The 17,338-nt window shown below is 45.8% G+C and overlaps 2 protein-coding genes and 2 long non-coding RNA genes across 4 annotated transcripts in view; 2 read left to right on the top strand and 2 right to left on the bottom strand.

Moving 5' to 3' along the window:
- The window catches only part of LOC310639353 (kunitz/BPTI-like toxin), a 210,302-nt gene that overhangs the window by 175,350 nt on the left and 17,614 nt on the right, over positions 1–17,338 (bottom strand). The gene's annotated exons all lie outside the window — the stretch shown is intronic.
- On the top strand, positions 6,705–8,667 carry LOC310639374. The gene is made up of 2 exons (XR_014492280.1): positions 6,705–6,970; positions 8,223–8,667. It is a non-coding gene; the product is annotated as an uncharacterized lncRNA (long non-coding RNA).
- Positions 14,861–16,472, top strand: LOC310639373. Its single transcript, XR_014492279.1, has 2 exons — positions 14,861–15,064; positions 16,317–16,472. It is a non-coding gene; the product is annotated as an uncharacterized lncRNA (long non-coding RNA).
- LOC310639357 (kunitz-type serine protease inhibitor 4-like) overlaps positions 16,752–17,338 on the bottom strand; it is a 108,219-nt gene continuing 107,632 nt past the window's right edge. Inside the window, exon 3 of the transcript XR_014492278.1 lies at positions 16,752–16,904. The gene's annotated coding sequence lies outside the window, so the exon portion shown is untranslated. The remainder of the gene's footprint in view (positions 16,905–17,338) is intronic.

A 17,338-nucleotide genomic window follows, 5' to 3' on the forward strand; every position in this document is an offset into this window, starting at 1 on the left:
AGTAACTGTACATAGGGCATCTCGGTCCAGATAGGGACACAACTGGTGCACCAGGCGAACCTGGGCAAAAGCCCCCCTGGTCACGGCTCCTATGTGGTCTTCAAAATTGAGTCGTGAATCCAGGAGGATGCCCAAGTTGTGAGCCCTATCTACGGGGGGTAACACCTCACCCCCCATCGTTAGAGATGGAATAGTCTGGTTGACCCGGGATGAAGGTATGCACAGCCACTCAGTCTTGGCGGGATTGAGACGAAGTCTGTTTCTCCCCATCCAGACCTGAACCGCCTCCAGGCACCGGGACATCACGGCGAGGGCATCACTGGGTTGGTTCGGGGTGGAAAGAAAAAGTTGGGTATCATCAGCGTACTGATGATACCCCACCCCAAAACCACGAATGATCTCACCCAGCGGCTTCATATAGATGTTGAACAGGGGGGGCGAGAGAACCAACCCCTGAGGAACTCCACAAATGAGAGGCCTCGGGGCGGATCTCTGCCCTCCCGTCAACACCGACTGCGAGCGGCCCAGGAGATAGGAGGAGAACCACCGTAAAACAGTGCCTCCCACTCCCAACCCCCTGAGTCGCTGCAGCAGGATACCATGGTCGATGGTATCGAAAGCCACTGAGAGATCTAATAGGACCAGGACAGAGGAGCAACCCCTGTCCCTAGCCCTCCAGAGATCATTCACCAGCGTGACCAATGCCGTCTCCGTGCTGTGTCCGGGTCTGAAACCCGATTGGTACGGGTCCAGATAATCAGTTTCCTCCAGGAACAGAGGAAGCTGATGCGCCACCACACTCTCAACAACCTTCGCCAAAAAGCGAAGGTTGGAGACTGGACGATAGTTATTTAAAACAGCCGGGTCCAAGGCAGGCTTCTTGAGGAGGGGTCTCACCACCGCCTCCTTCAAGGTGGCAGGGAAGACACCCTCCTTCAAAGAAGTGTGGGGTGGGGCAGAGGGATGGAGGTAGGTGTAGGCAATTTGATTAGAATAAAAGAGTTGGAAGTGACCCTGTAGGTCATCTAGTCCAACCCCCCACCCAAGCAGGAGACTTTACACCAGGGATGGCAAACTGCTGGCCCGCGGGCCGGTTGCATCATGCAACCTCAGCTCCGGCAATGCAAAAAAAGTCACGATATGTTGCGACATGTCACGTGATGTGGCGAGTTTGACATTTGTGCTCTAGACCATTTCTGACAGATGGCAGTCCAGTCTCTTCTTGAAAACCTCCAATGATGAAGCTCCCACAACAGCTGAAGGCAAATTGTTCCATTGGTGGATTGTTTTCACTGTCAGGAAATTTTTCCTTATCACTAGGTTGAATCTCTCCTTGATCAGTTTCCATCCATTGTTCTTTGTCTAGCCGTCAGGTGCTTGGAGAATAGCTTGACTCCCTCTTCTTTGGGGCAGCCCCTGTGATACTGAAAGGCTACTATCCTGTCCCCCCTCGTCCTTCTCTTCATTAAACTAGACGTACCCAATTCCAGCAACCGTTCCTTGTATGTTTTAGCCTCCAGTCCCCTAATCCTCTTTGTTGCTCTTCTCTGCACTCTTTCTAGAGTCTCAACATCTTTTTTATAGTGGCTACTACTGGTGTAACTGAGGTGGGGGAAGTAGCAGTAAATGACAAGGGTCTCCTCTCCAACCTACACCAGGACACATTCTGGCCCTTGGGTGATTCTGCCAGACCTGCCAGATGACACAGGGTCTTCTTATGAGGACAGGCTTATGAAGAGCCTGGGGTGGCCATTCTGGAGAGAAGACAACCAGGCTAGGACCTTTGAGGAGCATCTGGGGACATCAGAAGGAGCCCAAGAGGAGACGGCCAGGAGCTCTTCTCCTGCAGAGGGCAGAGAACTCTGCCCTCTGATCACGTAAGCCCCTCCCAGCAAAGGGTTTCAAGATCATTCTGGAAACTCACTTGGATGGTCCTGGCCAGAGACGGGGGTCAGCTCCGCCCAGAGGGTGAAGAGTCCCAGCAGCAGCAGAAGACCTCCAGAAGACATGATGAAGCCGTCTGCCCCACACCCGGGCTGCTCGTTCTATTTATTCTCTCAACTGGGAATTTCACATCCAGGAAGCAGGATGGAGTAATAGAGTGAGGATTTCATTTCTTTCCTCTTTCATTAGTTGGTTGAACAAGAGGTGTTGGATCCTCTGAGCTGCATTGGCTGGACGGTTGGGGAAAGGAAGGCAGGTCCCTGATGCCACGTCTAGTCTCCGCCCCTCACACACACGCTCCAGGCCCCTATTGCCATTCCCAAATGTGAAGTTCTGTTGAGTCTAGTATTGTTCCGTCTAGTCCCAGGGTTGCAAAGTCCAAGAACGAAGGCACAAATCCGCAAATACACACACACACACACACACACACACACACACACACACAAAAGGTCTGAAATCCAGGCACACTGCAAAGTCCATGCACAATACGCAAGGCAAGGTATGAGTCCTCCTCCTCCTCTTCCTCCCCTCCAACCCTCCCCTCCTCCTTCTCCCAAACCCCACAGCCTTCTAACAGTGATGTTGTTCCCTAGATGGGTGATGAAACAATTGCAAGCTCAGAGAACCCCAAGGATGCCTCAGAAAACAGAATGGCGGGGGGAAAAATTAGATACACGAGAACCTCTGCATGAAACGTTCCCTTCATCTCTCCAATTTTCTTGAAAAGATCTCTGATCCTCCCTATTCTATTGTTTTCTTCTATTTCTTTGCATTGTTCATTTAAGAAGGCATTCTTATCTCTTCTAGCTATTCTCTGGAATTCTGCATTCAATTGGGCGTATCTTTCTTTTTCTCCCTTGCCTTTCGCTTCCCTCCTTTCCTCAGCTATTTGCAAAGCTTCCTCAGACAGCCATTTTGCTTTCTTGCATTTCTTTTTCTTTGGGATGGTTTTGGTTGCTACCTCTTGTACAATGTCACGAACCTCTGTCCATAGTTCTTCAGGCACTCTGTCTATCAGATCTAATTCCTTAAATCTATTTGTCACCTCTACTGTATATTCAACAGGGATATGATTTAATTCATACCTGAGTGGCCTAGTGCTTTTCCCTACTTTCTTCAGTTTAAGCCTAAACTTTGCAAGGAGAAGCTCATGGTCTGAGCCACAGTCAGCTCCTGGTCTTGTTTTTACCGACTGTATAGAGCTTCTCCATTTTTGGCTGCAGAGCACATAGTCAATCTGATTTCTGTGTTGACCGTCTGGTGATGTCCATGTGTACAGCCGTCTCTTGGGTTGTTGGGAAAGAGTGTTTGCGATGACCATCGTATTCTCTTGACAAAATTCTATCAGCCTGTGCCCTGCTTCATTTTGTACTCCAAGGCCAAACTTGCCTGTTATTCTGGTTATCTTTTGGCTTCCTACTTTAGCATTCCAATCCCCCATGATGATAAGGACATCATTTTTGGTGTTAGTTCTATAAGGTGCTGTAGTGCTTCATAGAACTGGTCAATTTCATCCTCTTCAGCACTGGTGGTTGGGGCATAGACCTGGACTACTGGGATATTGAATGGTTTGCCTTGGATTCGAACTGAGATCATTCTGTCATTTTGAGGATTGTATCCCAGTATTGCTTTTCCTACTCTTTTATTGACTATGAAGGCTACTCCATTTCTTCTGAGGGATTGTTGCCTGCAGTAGTATACCTGATGGTCATCTGAATTAAATTCACCGATTCCTGTCCATTTTAGTTCGCTGATACCTAAGATGTCGATGTTCAGTCTTGTCATCTCTTGTTTGACCACGCCCAGCTTTCCTTGATTCGTGAATCTTACATTCCAGGTTCCTATGGAGAATAAATCTTTACAGCATCGGACTTTCCTTTCACCACCAGACATATCCACAGCTGAGCGTCCTTTCGGCTTTGGCCCAGTCGCTTCATTCTTTCTGGCGCTACTACTGTAGTACTAGCCCTCTGCTCTTCCCCAGTAGCATATTGGACGCCTTCCGACCTGAGGGGCTCATCTTCCAGCATCATATCGTTTTGCCTTTTGGTACTGTCCATGGGGTTTTCATGGCAAAGATACTGGAGTGGGTTGCCATTTCCTTCTCCAGTGGATCACGTTTTGTCAGAACTCTCTGCTATGACCTGTCCGTCTTGGGTGGCCCTGCACGGCATAGCTCATAGCTTCATTGAATTACGCAAGCCCCTTCGCCACGACAAGGCAGTAATCCATGAAGGGGCACTTCCTCACAGCAGGACTTAAAGGTCCCTGCGTTCCACCCAGAATCCAACGAAAACCCTCAAGGTCCAAATTTGTGATCAAGCGAAGCACAGGTCCTGAGTCAAGGAAACAGAAGTCACAGAGTCGGGGTATAAGCGCAGCAAGGGAAATGAACACTTGTTTCCAAGATCACACAGTTCTTCATCTTCTTCCTCCTGCTTTCCACAACCCCCCCCCCAGCACTGATGATCTTGAAATGTCTGCAATAAAAGTATCAAGCATGGAGAGCATCAAGGACCCCATACTCCTCCTCCTCCTCTCCAAAAACCCAACTCCTTTCTATCACTGTTGTGGTTAGGTAGTTGTGTCATGAAATGTGTGCAAGAAAACCACCAAGCTGGGGGAGCAGCAAGGTCCCACAATCTTCCTCCTCCTCCCCCTCCCCCTCAAACCCCCCTCCCTTCCAGCACTGATGAGGTTAGCTAGTTGTGTAATGAAAGGTGTGCAAGAGCACCAAGGACACCACAGTCCTCCTTCCCCTACTTCTCCTCCTCCTCCTCTTTCTCCTCCTCTTCTCCCCCTCCCCCTCAAACCCCACTCCCTTCCAGCACTGATGAGGTTAGCTTATTGGAGGTGTTCAATACGGTCTTGGAAGAAGCAAGAATTCCTAAGTCATGGTCTGAGGCAAACATAGTCCTTATCCCGAAAGATAATGCCGAACGTACATTAATTCAAAATTATAGACTTATATCTCTACTTAATTCTGACTACAAGATATTTACAACAGTCATAGCAGAGCGACTAAAAAGGTTCCTAAATGATTTTATACATGTGGATCAGAACGGTTTTCTTGCTAAAAGGCAAACTAAGCATAACATTAGGGTCATATTGGACACGTTAGAATATTACGAATCACATAGCAAACAACAGATGGCGTTGTTATTCTTAGATGCCCAGAAGGCCTTTGATAATGTTAAATGGTCATTTTTATATCAACAACTTAGATATATGGCTATGGGTGAAAAATTTACAAATATAATAAGGGCAATTTATACTAATCAGGAAGCAAAGGTAATTATAAATGGGGAAGCATCTAGGAAATTTCAAATACAAAAGGGAACACGGCAAGGCTGCCCCTTATCTCCATTACTGTTTATATTGACATTAGAAGTCCTAACGAGGATAATTAGAAATGAACCGCAGATAAAAGGATTAGACATTAAAAAGGAAACCTTCAAACTTCAAGCATTTGTGGATGATCTGGTCTTTATCATGGAGGACCCACAACATTTGGGACTGAAATTGTTGTAAGAATTAGTTAAACATGGTGAAGTCGTGGGGCTGAAAATAAATAGGGGTAGAACCAAGATGATTGTTAAAAATATGACCAATAAACAGAAAGATAATTTGGCTAGAACTATGGACATAGAAATAGTTAAGAAAATAAAATATTTAGGAATCACCATCACGGCTAGATGCACTTCACTTAAAGAAGACAATTACGATAAAATAGTGAAACAAATAAAAGGTGATTTGGAAAGACGGGGGAACTTGAGTCTTTCACTACTGGGGAGAATTGCAGTGATTAAAATAAACGTCTTGCCTAAAATCTTGTTCCTGTTTCAAAATATTCCAACACAACTTGATTCAGAATTCTTTTGAAATCTGAATAAACTGTCATTAAATTTCATTTGGCAAGGGAAAAAACCAAGAATTCAAATGAAATATTTGCAGCATGCAAAGGAAAACGGGGAATTTGGATTGCCATGCCGCAGCGTTAAATTGGATTAGAGAGTGGATAATTCTGAAGAACAAAAGATTACTAACTTTAGAAGGCCATGATTTACAATTTGGTTGGCATGCTTTTCTTTGGACTGAGAAACAAGGATTATTTTGACATTTTCAAAAACATCGGATTAGACAAGCCTTATTCAATATTTGGAACAAAATTAGAAACCAAAACTATACTAAAATACCAGTCTGGCTGTCCACCCTCGAAGCGATTGTTTATCCAAATCTGTTCAATTTGGGTAATAATATTACATACAAAGATATTATGGATAATGAGGGGGAATTGAAATCTAGAAGCGATTTAGAACTACAAGGGATAAAATGAGATTGGTGGGCCTATCTACAGATACAATCACGATTCGGGAAAGACAAGAAAGAATGGGGGATAAATACCCAAGAAACTGCTTTGGATAAAATATTATTGGGTCCAGATGACAAACACTTAAGGAAATTGTATAGTTTGCTTTTGGGATATAAAATGTTTGAGGAACAAGTGAAGGAACCTATGTTGTCTTGGGCCAAAAATGTGGGGCATGGCATCGATCTTGACATATGGCTAATGCTCTGGGATAGGAATAAAAGGATAACACTGGCCTCAGCCTATAAGGAAAATTTATTTAAAATGTTTTATCGATGGCATCTCCCCCCAGCACGTTTAGCTACAATGTATAAGACAATATCTCCTAGTTGTTGGAAATGCTCTGAAGAAATAGGCACATATTTTCATGTATGGTGGTCTTGCAGTAAGACGCAAAGGTATTGGCAAAAGATTTGGACTTGGTTAAAAGAAATACTAGGACGCAAAGTCGAGTTTAGATCAGAATTTTTTTATTGGGTATAACAGAGGAGAAATACTCCAAAGAAGAGTTATATTTGTTGATCCATATCATTACAGCAGCAAGAATGTCGTTCGCCCAGAATTGGAAAAGGAGTGAAATACCGGACGAAAGCGAGGTGATAAATAAAATTTGGGCGTGCGCAGAAATGGACAAATTAACCCTGGAAATCCAGTGGCGTAGCGTGGGGGGTGCAGGGGGGGCCGGCTGCACCGGGCGCAACATCTGGGGGGGCGCCCATTAAGCTCGCCGGAGGGGGACGATTCCGCTTCGCCGAGGATCGGAGGAGCGAGCGAGCGGGCGGAGCGTAGAAAGCAACCGCATTCGCTGCGCCCAGCCAGAGCGGGATCCCGTCCTCTCGCGGCTACGGATCACCTCCTTTCTCGGGTGGGGGTGGGGAGGCTTGGCGGCGTCTTGCCTCCCTCTCTTTCTCCCACCACGGTTCTCCTCCGCTTGGCTCTCAACCTGCAAGCCCGCCCCCCCCCGACCCAGCTCCCGCCCCCGTCTCCTCCTTTCCCGGAGGTAAAGGTAACAACTGCAGCTGCCACACCTGCGGCTGCTTGCTGCTGCTCCTCCTCCTCCTCCTCCTCCTGCCGTATTGACTCTCTGTGGCCATTCGGTTCCCCCTGCAGGAGGCGATCGGGACCGCCCCCCGCCGACACACGTCGCCAGCAGCGAGAGTTTCCAGCCAGGCCGGCGAATCTTTGGGGCGAGGTGCCAAAGAGAAGGAGGCGGCTTGGCTTGGATAAGCAGCGTCTGGGCAGAAAATAGGTCGGGCGCTGCAGCAAGTATGAATTCCTGGGGTTCAGCCTAAGCAGGCAAAGTTGCAGGGTGGGTTGGTTGGCTTTTCCGGCTTTGGAATAACCTTGGGAAGCTGAGGCATTGTAAGTTGGAAGTCATTGTTTGTCGCCTAACATGACATAACATGACATGACATGACATAACAAGATGGAGAAAACTAACCAATTGTGGGATCATAAATCTTGATGAAGCCCATCATCGCTCCATGTGATGTATGCACTCAATCTACAAACGTAGTCCAAGCCTATTCACATCTGTTGTAAGGTCATTCTCTTGTGGGGTTTATCCTGACGTCCACTAAGAGTGGAACAAACATGCCCCATTAACCATTTTCAACGCCATGTCCTCTCTTTGTCTCATCCTAAATCACAGCTGAGGCACCTTAAAGTTGCCTTGTTTCAGTTTTAAACTAGCATTTTCCCTCTTCTCCAGAGACCCTTTTTTGCCTTGAACCTAACTCAGGGGTAGGCAACCTTGGCTCTTTTATGACTCATGGACTTCAACTCCCAGAATTCCTGAGCTAGTGGAAGAGACTCGAGTGCTAAAATCCACGGGTTAGGGGGCGCAAATTACTTGCCTTGCCCCGGGTGCTGACAACCCACGCTACGCCACTGTGGAAATCTCAATCAGGTTATTATAAAATCTGGAATAAGTTCTACGTTTGGTGGGGACAAAAGGAAGGTCTCCATTTGAGTTCATAGATTGGTTGATTGTTTTAAATATGGTATAATTGTCTATAACTGATGTGTATATTATGTGTATATATATATATGTAAATCTCAAAAATAATGTAAGACAAGAAGGTATGTCAGTCCGTTCATATCGTGTTTTAAACAATAAAATTTGTAAAAAAAAAAGAAAAAAGAAAAAGAAATTTGGTCGGGGTATGTAAATTTTAAGGGTCTTTGTCTCCCTAATCCAGGGGACTTCAAACTTGGCAACTTTAAGACTTTCTGTCTCTGAGACGTGTCTCCCCTGTGGATTCCCTCTGGAAAGCCACACTGGGGCTTTTGTGGGGAGGGAAAACCCTCAAGGGGGCAGAAAAAGGCAGCTGAGACCAAGAAGGCAGCGAGAACAAAGCTTTATTGCAGAACAGAAGGGATGAAGCCAGGGTGGGTTTGGGGGGAGGGTCTCCAGAATAATCCAGGACGGAAGGAAAGCCTGTCAGTGAAGTTGGCGAATTAGACCCAATTCAGGTGGGTCTCCCCATTGCGGATGCTGTAAAAAGAGACATTCAGACATGAGATTTCTGCCCAGGACTGCAGGCAGTGCTTCATCCTGGCTAATCGTACAACCACAGAGACTCGAATTGAAATCTGGAGGAATGGCCTGATTGGGAGAGCCTGGAAGCACTGGGGTAGCTGCCCCCCTGGAGTTATGGGGCTCCATCACTGGGGGTTTCAAGCAGAACACTCAATATAGAATAACAGAATTGGAAGGGACTTTGGAGGTCTTCTAGTCCAACCCCCTGGTTAGGCAGGAAACCCTACACCATTCCAGACAAGTGGCTGTCCAGTCTCTTCTTGAAAACCTCCAGTGACGAAGCACCCTCAATTTCTGGAGGCAGCTTCTGTTCCACTAATTAATTATTCTCACTGCCAGGAAATTTCTTCCTAGTTCCAGGTTGCTTCTCTCCTTGATGAGTTTCCATCTGTCGCTTCTTGTCCTGCCCTCAGGTGAATTGGAGAATGGACTCCACAGTTCAACCCTGAAAATTCCCTTCCCTTCTACTGAATCAATCATAGCCTGTTGTGAGAACCAGGATATAACATTAAGCCACCCAGTTCAATGAAGCAGTCAGCCCTCAGCTCCTTCCCTACTTACCAACACAGGTCTGGTGACATTCATCCCTGGTCTTAAAATTGTTGGCATTCCCACCGCATCCACCGTAAAAAAATTCTTTACATTTGTTTGATGCCGGGTTGTAGTAGAAACGAGGCTTATGGGCTTTACATATTCCAGGATCAGCAGGGAGATAACAAAACACTGCAGGAAATGGAAAGGTGTGTTTGTGTGTGTTATTTGATTAGCTAGCAGAAACCTCTTTAAGGCACTTCCCCAACCTGGTGCCCTCCTAGTATTCTCAGTCTGCACATGGTCAAGAGCCATCTGGGATGTTTTATTTGGCTTCCTGGGTTGGACCAGATGGCTGAATGATGGATCCTGTTCCTTAAACTCTGGATTCTGCTGTTGCATTGAGTAAAAATAAGTCAGCCTTGCCCTGAAAATACAATTCTCTTTTTTGGGGCCCCCTCTGATTTCTGTCTCCTATTCAGCTGACACCCAACCACCATCTCAAGAACCTTCCCCAAGGAGGCACCACCAAGCCAGAGGTTCTAGATTGGGGTTCTTGGTTTTCTCTCCGTGGGGGAGAACTCTGCCCTCTGATCACGTAAGCCCCTCCCAGCAAAGGGTTTCAAGATCATTCTGGAAACTCACTTGGATGGTCCTGGCCAGAGACGGGGGTCAGCTCCGCCCAGAGGGTGAAGAGTCCCAGCAGCAGCAGAAGACCTCCAGAAGACATGATGAAGCCGTCTGCCCCACACCCGGGCTGCTCGCTCTATTTATTCTCCCCACTGGGAATTTCACATCCAGAAAGCAGGATGGAGTAATAGAGTGAGGATTTCATTTCTTTCCTCTTTCATTAGTTGGTTGAACAAGAGGTGTTGGATCCTCTGAGCTGCATTGGCTGGACGGTTGGGGAAAGGAAGGCAGGTCCCTGATGCCACGTCTAGTCTCCGCCCCTCACACACACACTCCAGGCCCCTATTGCCATTCCCAAATGTGAAGTTCTGTTGAGTCTAGTATTGTTCCGTCTAGTCCCAGGGTTGCAAAGTCCAAGAACGAAGGCACAAATCCGCAAATACACACACACACACACACACACACACACACACAAAAGGTCTGAAATCCAGGCACACTGCAAAGTCCATGCACAATACGCAAGGCAAGGTATGAGTCCTCCTCCTCCTCTTCCTCCCCTCCAACCCTCCCCTCCTCCTTCTCCCAAACCCCACAGCCTTCTAACAGTGATGTTGTTCCCTAGATGGGTGATGAAACAATTGCAAGCTCAGAGAACCCCAAGGATGCCTCAGAAAACAGAATGGCGGGGAAAAAAATTAGATACACGAGAACCTCTGCATGAAACGTTCCCTTCATCTCTCCAATTTTCTTGAAAAGATCTCTGATCCTCCCTATTCTATTGTTTTCTTCTATTTCTTTGCATTGTTCATTTAAGAAGGCATTCTTATCTCTTCTAGCTATTCTCTGGAATTCTGCATTCAATTGGGCGTATCTTTCTTTTTCTCCCTTGCCTTTCGCTTCCCTCCTTTCCTCAGCTATTTGCAAAGCTTCCTCAGACAGCCATTTTGCTTTCTTGCATTTCTTTTTCTTTGGGATGGTTTTGGTTGCTACCTCTTGTACAATGTCACGAACCTCTGTCCATAGTTCTCCAGGCACTCTGTCTATCAGATCCAATTCTTTAAATCTATTTGTCACCTCTACTGTATATTCAACAGGGATATGATTTAATTCATACCTGAGTGGCCTAGTGCTTTTCCCTACTTTCTTCAGTTTAAGCCTAAACTTTGCAAGGAGAAGCTCATGGTCTGAGCCACAGTCAGCTCCTGGTCTTGTTTTTACTGACTGTATAGAGCTTCTCCATCTTTGGCTGCAGAGCACATAGTCAATCTGATTTCTGTGTTGATGGTCTGGTGATGTCCATGTGTAGAGCCGTCTCTTGGGTTGTTGGGAAAGAGTGTTTGCGATGACCATCGTATTCTCTTGACAAAATTCTATCAGCCTGTGCCCTGCTTCATTTTGTACTCCAAGGCCAAACTTGCCTGTTATTCTGGTTATCTTTTGGCTTCCTACTTTAGCATTCCAATCCCCCATGATGATAAGGACATCATTTTTGGTGTTAGTTCTATAAGGTGCTGTAGTGCTTCATAGAACTGGTCAATTTCATCCTCTTCAGCACTGGTGGTTGGGGCATAGACCTGGACTACTGGGATATTGAATGGTTTGCCTTGGATTCGAACTGAGATCATTCTGTCATTTTGAGGATTGTATCCCAGTATTGCTTTTCCTACTCTTTTATTGACTATGAAGGCTACTCCATTTCTTCTGAGGGATTGTTGCCTGCAGTAGTATACCTGATGGTCATCTGAATTAAATTCACCGATTCCTGTCCATTTTAGTTCGCTGATACCTAAGATGTCGATGTTCAGTCTTGTCATCTCTTGTTTGACCACGTCCAGCTTTCCTTGATTCGTGAATCTTACATTCCAGGTTCCTATGGAGAATAAATCTTTACAGCATCGGACTTTCCTTTCACCACCAGACATATCCACAGCTGAGCGTCCTTTCGGCTTTGGCCCAGTCGCTTCATTCTTTCTGGCGCTACTAGTACTAGCCCTCTGCTCTTCCCCAGTAGCATATTGGACGCCTTCCGACCTGAGGGGCTCATCTTCCAGCGTCATATCGTTTTGCCTTTTGGTACTGTCCATAGGGTTTTCATGGCAAAGATACTGGAGTGGGTTGCCATTTCCTTCTCCAGTGGATCACGTTTTGTCAGAACTCTCTGCTATGACCTGTTTGTCTTGGGTGGCCCTGCACGGCATAGCTCATAGCTTCATTGAATTACGCAAGCCCCTTCGCCACGACAAGGCAGTAATCCATGAAGGGGCACTTCCTCACAGCAGGACTTAAAGGTCCCTCCATCCCACCCAGAATCCAACGAAAACCCTCAAGGTCCAAATTTGTGATCAAACGAAGCACACGTCCTGAGTCAAGGAAACAGAAGTCACAGAGTCGGGGTATAAGCGCAGCAGGGGAAATGAGCACTTGTTTCCAAGATCACACAGTTCTTCATCTTCTTCCTCCTGCTTTCCACAACCCCCCCCAGCACTGATGATCTTGAAATGTCTGCAATAAAAGTATCAAGCATGGAGAGCATCAAGGACCCCATACTCCTCCTCCTCCTCTCCAAAAACCCAACTCCTTTCTATCACTGTTGTGGTTAGGTAGTTGTGTCATGAAATGTGTGCAAGAAAACCACCAAGCTGGGGGAGCAGCAAGGTCCCACAATCTTCCTCCTCCTCCCCCTCCCCCTCAAACCCCCCTCCCTTCCAGCACTGATGAGGTTAGCTAGTTGTGTAATGAAAGGTGTGCAAGAGCACCAAGGACACCACAGTCCTCCTTCCCCTACTTCTCCTCCTCCTCCTCTTTCTCCTCCTCTTCTCCCCCTCCCCCTCAAACCCCACTCCCTTCCAGCACTGATGAGGTTAGCTTATTGGAGGTGTTCAATACGGTCTTGGAAGAAGCAAGAATTCCTAAGTCATGGTCTGAGGCAAACATAGTCCTTATCCCGAAAGATAATGCCGAACGTACATTAATTCAAAATTATAGACTTATATCTCTACTTAATTCTGACTACAAGATATTTACAACAGTCATAGCAGAGCGACTAAAAAGGTTCCTAAATGATTTTATACATGTGGATCAGAATGGTTTTCTTGCTAAAAGGCAAACTAAGCATAACATTAGGGTCATATTGGACACGTTGGAATATTACGAATCACATAGCAAACAACAGATGGCGTTGTTATTCTTAGATGCCCAGAAGGCCTTTGATAATGTTAAATGGTCATTTTTATATCAACAACTTAGATATATGGCTATGGGTGAAAAATTTACAAATATAATAAGGGCAATTTATACTAATCAGGAAGCAAAGGTAATTATAAATGGGGAAGCATCTAGGAAATTTCAAATACAAAAGGGAACACGGCAAGGCTGCCCCTTATCTCCATTACTGTTTATATTGACATTAGAAGTCCTAACGAGGATAATTAGAAATGAACCGCAGATAAAAGGATTAGACATTAAAAAGGAAACCTTCAAACTTCAAGCATTTGTGGATGATCTGGTCTTTATCATGGAGGACCCACAACATTTGGGACTGAAATTGTTGTAAGAATTAGTTAAACATGGTGAAGTCGTGGGGCTGAAAATAAATAGGGGTAGAACCAAGATGATTGTTAAAAATATGACCAATAAACAGAAAGATAATTTGGCTAGAACTATGGACATAGAAATAGTTAAGAAAATAAAATATTTAGGAATCACCATCACGGCTAGATGCACTTCACTTAAAGAAGACAATTACGATAAAATAGTGAAACAAATAAAAGGTGATTTGGAAAGACGGGGGAACTTGAGTCTTTCACTACTGGGGAGAATTGCAGTGATTAAAATAAACGTCTTGCCTAAAATCTTGTTCCTGTTTCAAAATATTCCAACACAACTTGATTCAGAATTCTTTTGAAATCTGAATAAACTGTCATTAAATTTCATTTGGCAAGGGAAAAAACCAAGAATTCAAATGAAATATTTGCAGCATGCAAAGGAAAACGGGGAATTTGGATTGCCATGCCGCAGCGTTAAATTGGATTAGAGAGTGGATAATTCTGAAGAACAAAAGATTACTAACTTTAGAAGGCCATGATTTACAATTTGGTTGGCATGCTTTTCTTTGGACTGAGAAACAAGGATTATTTTGACATTTTCAAAAACATCGGATTAGACAAGCCTTATTCAATATTTGGAACAAAATTAGAAACCAAAACTATACTAAAATACCAGTCTGGCTGTCCACCCTCGAAGCGATTGTTTATCCAAATCTGTTCAATTTGGGTAATAATATTACATACAAAGATATTATGGATAATGAGGGGGAATTGAAATCTAGAAGCGATTTAGAACTACAAGGGATAAAATGAGATTGGTGGGCCTATCTACAGATACAATCACGATTCGGGAAAGACAAGAAAGAATGGGGGATAAATACCCAAGAAACTGCTTTGGATAAAATATTATTGGGTCCAGATGACAAACACTTAAGGAAATTGTATAGTTTGCTTTTGGGATATAAAATGTTTGAGGAACAAGTGAAGGAACCTATGTTGTCTTGGGCCAAAAATGTGGGGCATGGCATCGATCTTGACATATGGCTAATGCTCTGGGATAGGAATAAAAGGATAACACTGGCCTCAGCCTATAAGGAAAATTTATTTAAAATGTTTTATCGATGGCATCTCCCCCCAGCACGTTTAGCTACAATGTATAAGACAATATCTCCTAGTTGTTGGAAATGCTCTGAAGAAATAGGCACATATTTTCATGTATGGTGGTCTTGCAGTAAGACGCAAAGGTATTGGCAAAAGATTTGGACTTGGTTAGAAGAAATACTAGGACGCAAAGTCGAGTTTAGATCAGAATTTTTTTATTGGGTATAACAGAGGAGAAATACTCCAAAGAAGAGTTATATTTGTTGATCCATATCATTACAGCAGCAAGAATGTCGTTCGCCCAGAATTGGAAAAGGAGTGAAATACCGGACGAAAGCGAGGTGATAAATAAAATTTGGGCGTGCGCAGAAATGGACAAATTAACCCTGGAAATCCAGTGGCGTAGCGTGGGGGGTGCAGGGGGGGCCGGCTGCACCGGGCGCAACATCTGGGGGGGCGCCCATTAAGCTCGCCGGAGGGGGACGATTCCGCTTCGCCGAGGATCGGAGGAGCGAGCGAGCGGGCGGAGCGTAGAAAGCAACCGCATTCGCTGCGCCCAGCCAGAGCGGGATCCCGTCCTCTCGCGGCTACGGATCGCCTCCTTTCTCGGGTGGGGGTGGGGAGGCTTGGCGGCGTCTTGCCTCCCTCTCTTTCTCCCACCACGGTTCTCCTCCGCTTGGCTCTCAACCTGCAAGCCCGCCCCCCCCCGACCCAGCTCCCGCCCCCGTCTCCTCCTTTCCCGGAGGTAAAGGTAACAACTGCAGCTGCCACACCTGCGGCTGCTTGCTGCTGCTCCTCCTCCTCCTCCTCCTCCTGCCGTATTGACTCTCTGTGGCCATTCGGTTCCCACTGCAGGAGGCGATCGGGACCGCCCCCCGCCGACACACGTCGCCAGCAGCGAGAGTTTCCAGCCAGGCTGGCGAATCTTTGGGCCGAGGTGCCAAAGAGAAGGAGGCGGCTTGGCTTGGATAAGCAGCGTCTGGGCAGAAAATAGGTCGGGCGCTGCAGCAAGTATGAATTCCTGGGGTTCAGCCTAAGCAGGCAAAGTTGCAGGGTGGGTTGGTTGGCTTTTCCGGCTTTGGAATAACCTTGGGAAGCTGAGGCATTGTAAGTTGGAAGTCATTGTTTGTCGCCTAACATGACATAACATGACATGACATGACATAACAAGATGGAGAAAACTAACCAATTGTGGGATCATAAATCTTGATGAAGCCCATCATCGCTCCATGTGATGTATGCACTCAATCTACAAACGTAGTCCAAGCCTATTCACATCTGTTGTAAGGTCATTCTCTTGTGGGGTTTATCCTGACGTCCACTAAGAGTGGAACAAACATGCCCCATTAACCATTTTCAACGCCATGTCCTCTCTTTGTCTCATCCTAAATCACAGCTGAGGCACCTTAAAGTTGCCTTGTTTCAGTTTTAAACTAGCATTTTCCCTCTTCTCCAGAGACCCTTTTTTGCCTTGAACCTAACTCAGGGGTAGGCAACCTTGGCTCTTTTATGACTCATGGACTTCAACTCCCAGAATTCCTGAGCTAGTGGAAGAGACTCGAGTGCTAAAATCCACGGGTTAGGGGGCGCAAATTACTTGCCTTGCCCCGGGTGCTGACAACCCACGCTACGCCACTGTGGAAATCTCAATCAGGTTATTATAAAATCTGGAATAAGTTCTACGTTTGGTGGGGACAAAAGGAAGGTCTCCATTTGAGTTCATAGATTGGTTGATTGTTTTAAATATGGTATAATTGTCTATAACTGATGTGTATATTATGTGTATATATATATATGTAAATCTCAAAAATAATGTAAGACAAGAAGGTATGTCAGTCCGTTCATATCGTGTTTTAAACAATAAAATTTGTAAAAAAAAAAGAAAAAAGAAAAAGAAATTTGGTCGGGGTATGTAAATTTTAAGGGTCTTTGTCTCCCTAATCCAGGGGACTTCAAACTTGGCAACTTTAAGACTTTCTGTCTCTGAGACGTGTCTCCCCTGTGGATTCCCTCTGGAAAGCCACACTGGGGCTTTTGTGGGGAGGGAAAACCCTCAAGGGGGCAGAAAAAGGCAGCTGAGACCAAGAAGGCAGCGAGAACAAAGCTTTATTGCAGAACAGAAGGGATGAAGCCAGGGTGGGTTTGGGGGGAGGGTCTCCAGAATAATCCAGGACGGAAGGAAAGCCTGTCAGTGAAGTTGGCGAATTAGACCCAATTCAGGTGGGTCTCCCCATTGCGGATGCTGTAAAAAGAGACATTCAGACATGAGATTTCTGCCCAGGACTGCAGGCAGTGCTTCATCCTGGCTAATCGTACAACCACAGAGACTCGAATTGAAATCTGGAGGAATGGCCTGATTGGGAGAGCCTGGAAGCACTGGGGTAGCTGCCCCCCTGGAGTTATGGGGCTCCATCACTGGGGGTTTCAAGCAGAACACTCAATATAGAATAACAGAATTGGAAGGGACTTTGGAGGTCTTCTAGTCCAACCCCCTGGTTAGGCAGGAAACCCTACACCATTCCAGACAAGTGGCTGTCCAGTCTCTTCTTGAAAACCTCCAGTGACGAAGCACCCTCAATTTCTGGAGGCAGCTTCTGTTCCACTAATTAATTATTCTCACTGCCAGGAAATTTCTTCCTAGTTCCAGGTTGCTTCTCTCCTTGATGAGTTTCCATC

This window comes from Vipera ursinii, assembly GCF_947247035.1.
Source record: "Vipera ursinii genome assembly, chromosome: 3".
Taxonomy (NCBI): domain Eukaryota; kingdom Metazoa; phylum Chordata; class Lepidosauria; order Squamata; family Viperidae; genus Vipera; species Vipera ursinii.